Genomic DNA, 9,163 nt, shown 5'->3' with positions numbered 1-9,163 from the left:
CCGGGGCGGGCCGTGCGGGATCTGGGGCGGGGCGGGGTCCTCCCAACCCCCATCCCCGCGGCGGCCGCGCGGGCCGAGTTACCAAGTTACCAAGTTACCGCAGGATTCGGGAGCTTCTCACTGGTGCGGCGGCAGCCAATCAGAGAGCCGCGCCGCTGTTCTCGGGCAGGAGGCCTGGAGACACGCGCACCTTCCCCCGACACCCAGCGATGCACGCTGACACACAATCACGGTGGCGCGAGCGCGCGCGCACACACTGTCCCAGGGACACGCAGCATCCCCACACGCACAGTCACAGTGACACACACAGTGACAGACACAGTCCCAGGAACATGCGGAGACACAGCATCACACAGACACACACAATCTCCTTCACTTATACACAGTCCTACGGACACACAACACCACGCTGACAGACATAACACAGTACCACAGCGCAGTGCGCAGGTGCAGACTCTCATTGACACACATTTCAGATGCAACCACAATGTCACAAACACAATCCCACCATACACAGCATTGTCCAGACAGGCAGGAACAGGGGCGTACATGCGCATCTTCCCTTGACACTCAGCAAACCCCACATCATCACAGTGTCACACACGCTCCCACCACACACAACACAATTCCACTGGCCCACACAGTGGCACACACAACCCCATGTACACACAAAATCCTCTGCACACCACTCTGACATTCGCACACAGTTACATGGACACATACAACTACACTAACACAACAGCACAGAGATAGTAACGAGCCTTCCCGCGAACACGCAACATTACTCTAACACACGGACAATCCCCAGTGTCACACAAACACACTTGAATGGACACACACCATCACTGACACACAGCAACACACTGCACAAAGCAGCACACTTGTCACACCATCTCACACACAGCACACCAGAACATATACAATAGCACACTGACACACAATCACATTGTCACAAAGCCCCATGACACGTGTAGCACTGTGATAAATGTAGCACACACAGCATTACACCTATCCACAATCGCGTGGTACACAGTTGCACAGTGACACAACCACCAGCGCCAACCCCTGACACAGCACACTGACCACAGACCTCCAGAGAACTCTCCAACACACAGTCACACAGACAACCCCTCCCCCGTTCCCTGCCCTTGCCCCAGGAAGCTGTGTTCGATATGGGACACTGGAGGAGGGATGCTGGGAGCGTGTGTGTGTGTGTGTTTGTGTGTGTGTGTGTACAGGCTACCCCTCCCCGTCCCGGCCTCCCCTCGGGGGCGGGGCGTGCAGCAGCCGCTGTTACCGGGTAAACTTCCCCGCCCCCCCAGCGCGGCCATTAGTCAATCCACCCCGGGATGATGTCATCGCCTCATTCTGGAGGCTGAGTAATCCTCGGCTCCGCCCCCCCCAGGTACCAGGGTAGGGGCGGGCGCACCTGGGCTCACCGTATCGGAGCTGGGGTCTGGAGCTGCAGGCTCCACTGCCTCCAGGCTCCCTGGGGTGAGGACTGAGGAATCTGGGCCTCTCTGAAGTGGCCCGAGGACATCATCGGGGTCCCCTGAGGCCCCCAGGCTTCCAGCCCTGGATCTGTAGTGGCCGGCTTAAGGGGTTAGGATCTCTCAGGCCTGGGGGCTTGGGCATCCCAAGAGCTGGGACCGAGCCCCCCACCATTGTGAGGGGCTGGGTCTCCTGGCCAGGTGTCCGGATAGGGGTGGTCTAAGAGCCAGGGGGCTTAGACTGCAGGGTTCTTGGTACTCTGAAGCCTGAGCCCCCGGCATGGACTGGGGGCCAGGTGCCAAGGAGTAGAGAAAGTGGCAGTGAGGTCAGATCCCAGGCCCTGGGCGATCAGTCCCCTGGACCCTGGGGACGAGCGCTCAGGGGAGCAGTCTGCACCTGGGGCCGCGCAGGTGGAGACCTGGAGCTGGGTGCCTGAGGGTCAGGTGACTGCTGGGGATGCAGGGCAGGAACCGCCTGGTGAGGACAGGATGCCCTGGAGCGCTGAGGACTCTGGGCCAGGGACCAGAGGCCTGAGTCCTTTCCAGTGGACGTGCCATGCTCAGTCCCAACTGTCACAGGACCAGACATGCCTGAGTCCCTTTCTGGAGGGACTCTCAGGCCTCAGTTCCTGGGACTGGGACACCAGCATCTGAGGGGCTCATAGCCTTGTTTTCACAGGTCCAGGCATGCTTGAGTCCTTTAGGGGGCAGGGCACCCTGGTTTTTATGGGGCCAGGATGCCAGCTTTCTCTTCTGAAGGAACTTCAAGAGCCAGTGCGTGAATCCTGTCTGGGGGAGGGGGGAGGAGGGTACCAGTCCCTGTCTTCATGAGGTCAGGATGCCAGGTGTCCCTCAGGGAGGGGCGTTTGGTGTCTTCTCACCAGGCCACCTCCAGAGTACCTTTCTGGGGGAGAAACAGGATGTGCACCCCTATTTCCAGCTCATTCCAAGCGCCTGTCCTCGCCTGAGGGTGCGGAGCCGTGGGGTACGGAGGTGGACGGTGCCCAGGCAGGGTCTCACCCTGCCGGTCGCGGGCTGTTGTGAGTCCCAAATTTGGCAGCTTGCTTTCTACTTTTTCTCTCTATCTCTCTCACTCTGTCCCTCTCTGATCAAAATATAAATAAATAAATAAATAAATAAATAAATAATAGAAATAAAGTTAAATAATGGGTCTAGAAGGTGGCATAGTGGTAAGGTACTTGATTCTCACAAGGTCAACCCTGGTTTGGGTCCTGGAACTAGGGGCTTGAAAAACACTGAGTGTGTGTGTGTGTGTGTGTGTGTGTGTGTGTGTGTTTGTGTGTGTGTGTGTATGTGTGCCCAAAATCCTGAGAGGAGAATAGAAGAAAACCCCCTCCCCGCCGCGGAAAGCCGGCACTCAGGCCCTGCAGTGAGAAGTTAAGTCCTTCCCAACTCCCTCTCCCGTGCTGCGAAATCTGCTTCTCCCCTTGGCGTTCCAGATCTCGGGGCGGCGGAGGGTCTGAGTCGGGAGCGGGGACACGTTTTCTCTCACTGGCCTGTTGCATGGGCCCGCATCCCACGGCCCCGCACAGCTCAAGGTGCGCTCCGAACGTTAACGCAGCTCGTCTTCACAACGTCCTTGGTCTTAGGTGGTGCCCTTTGTACGGATGGGGAAACGTACGGGAGGAGATGCTGGCTGTTCAAGGTCATCGTCTGAACCCAGGCAGCCTGGCCCCAGGTAGTCGCTGCTGCGTCACGCCACTGTGCAAGGAGTCCCTTGAAGAGGCGATCACACTCAAGAAGAAAACTGTGTGGGTCAAGCCAAACACGTTCGTGGCTGGCCTGCAGGCCTCTGGGTGGAGACCCCTGGCCCGCCCTGAGGTCTTGGCCTCAGGTGCTTGTAGGACTCGCTGAGTGGGTGAACCCGGCCGCGGGCAGCAGCAGTGCAGTCCTCGGGAGCTCACTGCCCGCTCCTACGAGACAGGGACCTTTGCTACCCCAACTCCAGATGAGGAAACTGAGGCAGGGGCATGGGACCACCTCAGTAGATGGCAGAGCTGGGCATTCTATGTTTTGTTTTTTTTTTAAAGTATCTTATTTAACTTTATTTATTGTCATTGGTTGTTTTAATTTAACCAGAGAAAGTGAGAAAGTAAGCTGCCAGGTCTGAGACTTGAACCGCGGTCAGACATGTGGGAGTCCAGCATCTTCATTTTTTTAGAATTATCTGTTCAGCTTTATTTATTATAATAATAATTATTATTATTACATTATAACTTAAACAGAGAGAGAGAGAAAGTGAGAAAGCAAGGTCCAGGACTCCAACTATGGTCGATCGTGTGGGAGCCCAGCACCTTAACCACCACGCCACCTGCTGGTGCCAAGGGAGTCCAGCATCTTTAACCACCATGCCATCTGCTGGCCCCAGAGCTGGGGATTCTAATGTGCCTGCTGTGGAGACCCTAATGATGTCTCTTAGCCAACTGGTCTCAACTCGGGCAATTTTGCCCCCTCCAGGGAGTAGCTGGCCTTGTCAGGAGTCATTCCCTGTGCGGCAGAGGAAAGGGGTGCCGTGGCATCTAGTGGGTAGTGCTCATGCGATGCCCATGGGCGCCCATGACAGGGATTCATTGAGCCGTCCAGTCCAGTGCCAGCAGAGCCGAAGCTGACAGGCCTCCCCGCCCCATGCCCCCTCTGCTCTCCCCATTTGGTCTCTCGGGCACTTTCAGAGCCCCGCCACTCCCCTGAGGGAGTCTACCCTGGCCTCCAGCTGGGTCTCTGTTTACCTGTGTGTCTCACCCTCTGTCACAGTGCCTATGACCCCTCAAAGCTTCAGAGGGACTTGTCCCCTTCCAGGGGAGCAGAGACCAGAGACAGGGCTGGCTTGATCCCTCAGGAGACCTGCTAGGGCAGGGGTGGAGGAAAAGTGGTCGGGAAGATGGAGGTAGGGTCTCCCTGTTCCCCTGGGAGAGGGGGTCTCACAAAAAGGCAGCCCTTTGGCTCAGTCACAAACTTTTTCTTTTTTCTTTTTTGGCTTCCTGTAGGGTACCCGCACTCACAGGGTAGAGACAGAGAGAGGGAAAGGGAGAGACCTGCCCCCAGAGAGGATGACCACGCTGTAACCCTTCTCCATCACTCCCCTCTTAGACCTCTGGGCATGTGTACACAGGTACCCAGTGTGTTTTTCAAACCTGTGGGTCTGAGATTCAAACTGCCCAGCTGGCCAGGTGGGATCCAGCCACTTTAACCTCTGTGCCACCAGCTGGTCCAAACTTCTTTTTTTCTTTGCCCACAAGGTCTTTTTTTTCTTTTCTTTCTTTCTTTTTTTCTTTTTTTTTTTTTTTTTTTGTTTTTTTGGAGAGTTTTTTTGCTATAGGGCGCATGCACTTGCCAGAAAGACAGAGAGAGACAGAGAGATAGAAAGCGAGAAATCACCCCCCCAGGGCAGATGGCCATGCCGCAATCCCTTCTCCTCTTGGGATCTTGAGCACGCATGCACACGCACCCGGCATGCGTTTAAACCACTGGATCCGGTACTAGAACCACAGTTGACTACATGGGAGTCCAGCAACATAGCCATTACACCAACTGCTGGTCCCATGCCCACCCAGTCTTAAAAATTGGCATGCGAGGCCAGCAGGTGGCATGATGGTTAAGGGTGCTGGACTCCCACAGCGCCAACCATGGTTCAAGTCTTGGACCTGGCAGCTTGCTTTCTCACTTTGCCTCTCTCTCCCTCTCTCTCCCTGTCTCTCTCTGGTCAAATTAAAATAAATAAATAAATGAATATATAAATAAAGTTAAATAATTTTTTAAATTGGCATGTATATGTGTCTAGGAGGAACATACACTTGCCAATTAGTCACAGTTACCACAACTCCCTATTGTCTAACATTAGTCTCTATTTATTTATTTATCATTTTTTTTTGTTGTGATTTTCAAGCTACCAGTCCAGGATTCCAACCATAGTTAGCCATGTGGGAATCCAGCACTTTAACACCACACTGCCTACTGGCCTGTCTCATTTATTTAATGATGGCTCTTGAGTTTGAGACCCCTGATCTGGGATAATAGGACATAAGAATTATGAACAGGAAGGCTGGCAGGTGGCTTGGTGGTTGAGGTGCTAGGTTCTCACATGGCTGACCATGGTTCAAGTCCCAGAACTGGTGGCTTACTTTCTCACTTTCCCTCTCTTGTCAAATTAAAAATAATAAGTAAGGGGACCAGCAGGTGGCGTGGTGGTTAAGGTGCTGGATACTCCCACATGGCTGACCACGGTTCAACTCTTGGACCAGGTGGCTTGGTTTCTCACTTTCTCTCTCTCTCTCACTCTCTTTCTGTGTGTGTGTGTGTTTCTGGTCAAATTAAAATAAATGAATGAATAAATAAAATAAAATAAAATAACTATAAAAAATAATAGGTAAGTAGGGATCAGCAGGTAGTGTAATGGTTACATTGCTGAACTCCCACATAGTTGACTGTGGTTCGAATCCCGAACCCAGCGGCTTAAAACTCATGTTGGACGCATGTGCGTGCATGCTCAAGATCCCAAGAGGAGAATGGAGAAGGGATTGCGGCATGGCTATCCCCCCTGAGCGGTGATTTCTCGTTTTCTGTCTCTCTGTCTCTCTCTGTCTCTCTGGTGAGCGCATGTGCCCTATAGCAAAAATCTCTCTCTAAAACAATTTTAAAATCAGTAAATAAAGTAAAATAAAAAATGTTTAAAAAAATAAAAAGAATTGGGAACAGATGAGACCGTGGGGATCCTGACTGGTGGCAATGCTGTGGCCTGTAGACTCTTGGGCCTCACTCACTCCCTCTCTCACCTCCAGTCACCAGGCCAGAGCTTCATTGTACTTCACGCTCATTTTCGCCTCAGAAGAACCTCCTGGTATCTGGCCCTGCCTTGGGCAGCCAGAGGGCCCTGGTCAGTAAGTGAGGAGCACAGGCCGCTCCATGAGCCAGCAGAAGGCCGGGGCGCAGACGCCGACCGTCACTGGTTCCTGTAGCAATGATGGCCCTGGGTTATTAGGCACTTAACACGTGCCAGACACTGCACTAAGGACTCCCACGCATGATCGCATTGAATCAGTGTTGAAGGCGCATTTTGCAAATGTCTCTGAACTTGTCAGAAGGACACTGTCTTGCAACCTAGTTTATACTGTCCAGTACATAAACACAATTTCCACAAATCCACGAAATTCCCTTGACTCCATGATATTTGAAAGTTTCTGTATTTATTCAGTAAGAGAAAGAAGCACTTCACACTGCAACCCATGCCCGTCTGAGCTGGTCTGGATCACGGGCACACTTTGCACTGCGCGTGCACAGACATCCGGGGACCCAAACCCACAACCTTCCCACGTGGGTCTCATTGCCTTACTTCTGTGCCGCCCCGACCCCTGGCTTCACCATCTCTTTACAAATTATGTTCTATTAGCCACTAGGTGGCGTGGTGGTTAAGGCACTGGACTCCCACATGGCCAACTGAGGTTTGAGTCCCGGACGTGGTGGCTTGTTTTCTCACTTCTCTCTCTCTCTCTCTCCAGTCAAAATTAAAAATAAAAGTAATAATAATAAATAAAATCACTTAAGTATTTTTTTTTGGAGAGGTTTTTGCTATAGGGCGCACGTGCTCACCAGACAGACAGAGAGAGACAGAAAGCGAGAAATCACCCCCCAGGGGGGACGGCCACGCCACAATCCCTTCTCCTCCATTCTGCTCTCGGGATCTTGGGCACGCACGCACACATGCCCGGCGTGAGTTTAAGCCACCAGGTCTGGGATGCGAACTGTGGTCGACTACATGGGAGTCCAGTGACATAGCCATTACGCTCGCTAACTGCTGGTCCCAGTAATTTTTTTTTTTGAGAGGTTTTTGGTATAGGGTGCATGCGCTGGCCGGGAAGACAGAGAGAGATAGACAGAAAGCGACCTGGTCCTACTGACACGCTTTGTAGTTGGTAGCTGTTAATCAGAGTTTGTTTGTTTGTTTTAAATACACAGTGGAACATAACTTTTTAAGAATAGTTATGTTGGATCGGCAGTTGACGTAATGGCTATGTCGTTGGACTCCTATGTAGCTGACCGCAGTTTGAGTCTTATACCCGGTGGCTTAAACTCACACTGGGCGCATGTGCACGTGTGCCCAAGATCCCGAGAGGAGAATGGAGAAGGAACTGCCGTGCGGCCATCCCCCCTGGGGGTGATTTCTCACTTTCTGTCTCTCTGGGGAGCACCTACACTCTATAGTGAAAACCTCTCAAAATAAATAAATTAATTAAATAAATGAATAAATAAAATTAAATAAATATTTTAAAAAAAAGAAAAGAAAAACACTGGGATGGGTGGTGAAGGTGCTGGACTCTCACATGGCTGACGGTGGTTCAAGTCCTGGACCAGGTGTCTTGCTTCCTCACTCTCTCTCTCTCTCTCTGCTGAGCACACATGCCCTAGAGCAAAATTTAAAACATAATAATAATTTAATTTTAAAAAATAAAAACACTGAGACGGAGGAAAGGGGGATGAGGGAATGAATGGGTGTAAGAACCGGAGGGAAGAGGCTCAATCACTCCCCAATACTAAGACAAGGAGTTTTAGGGTCCAGCAGGTGGCCTGGTAGTTGAGGTGCTGGACTCCCACACTAAGCGCAGTTCGAGTCCCGGACCTAGCAGCTTGCTTTCTCACTCTCCTCAGTCTGTCTCTCTCTGGTGAGCCACCTGCCTTATGGCAAATTAAAAATAATAACAATAAAATCAAATAATTATTTTAAAAAACAAAGGATAAGGAGATTTCACTGTGATTGGATTTCCTGCTTCTCTGGGATGTCCCAGGACTTGGCCCTGCCTGGAGGGCTTCCCTTGCTGGGGTGACACCTCTTGGCCTGTGGCTCAGAGGTGACTCACTCCCTTGGGGGAGGTGACTTAGTTTGGTTGGGTCAGGGATCTGGGAGAGGAGAGGGCAAAAGTCACCAAAAGCCACCATGGAACCAAGTGAGGGAAGTGACAGTGAGAAACCGAAAAAGGGAAAGGGAAGAGAAGCTGGCAGAATGAAATTCGCCGAGGTCTGCCCGGGCATGTCCCTGCCAGGTGCCCGGGGGCTTCCCCCTCCTGAGTCCGCCAGCTCCGGGTGAGTGTGGCCACGTGTGCATGCTCCGGTGTGTCTTGTCGGTGCCACTAGCAGGAGCCTGTCACAGGCGCGGCTCTGTGACAGGAGTCGGGGTCATGCCTCTGTGCTGGCGTGACCTGTGCCTCTGCGTGTCACTTTGATAGCTCCAGTGTGCGAGTCGTGCGTCTTTGGTGTGTGTGTGTCCTGGGGGTGGCTGGGACCTGGTGTTCCTGGGACAGGAGCGTGTGTGCGCGTGCAGGCATGCCCGCCAGGACGTGTCCACACCCACGCCGCGTGCTCGTCCGGGTTAGTGAGCAGGTGCGGGCCAGGCGTGCCAGCACGGGGGAGTGTGCAGCCGTGTGCCCGCGCGTGTCAGTCTGCACCCCGAGTGACCGCCCGAGCCAGTCGGCGTGTCCGCGTGCAGGCCCCTGGCCGGGTGCCTGTGCCCGACGTGGCCGTGTGTCCGTCTGCGGTCCCCGCGGCCCTGCCAGCACGTGACTCTGCACCCCGGCGCCGCGGGCGGTGTGTTTGCGTCTCTGGGGGTGTGTGCCTGCGGGTCCCAGTCAGTGTGTCAGTGTGTCAGCGTGCGCGTCCGGCTGTCC

At 53.2% G+C, this 9,163-nt stretch overlaps 1 protein-coding gene across 1 annotated transcript in view; it reads left to right on the top strand.

Annotated features, from left to right (window-relative positions):
• The first annotated feature begins 8,395 nt into the window (after nt 1-8,395).
• The window catches only part of BBC3 (BCL2 binding component 3), a 9,117-nt gene continuing 8,349 nt past the window's right edge, over nt 8,396-9,163 (top strand). The window contains exon 1 of the mRNA XM_027767076.1: nt 8,396-8,582. The gene's annotated coding sequence lies outside the window, so the exon portion shown is untranslated. The remainder of the gene's footprint in view (nt 8,583-9,163) is intronic.

This window comes from Tupaia chinensis, unplaced genomic scaffold (genome assembly GCF_000334495.1).
Source record: "Tupaia chinensis unplaced genomic scaffold, TupChi_1.0 Scaffold000067_1, whole genome shotgun sequence".
Taxonomy (NCBI): Eukaryota; Metazoa; Chordata; class Mammalia; order Scandentia; family Tupaiidae; genus Tupaia; species Tupaia belangeri.
Note: the sequence above shows the minus strand (reverse complement) of the source record. Positions and strands in the feature narration are given on the sequence as shown.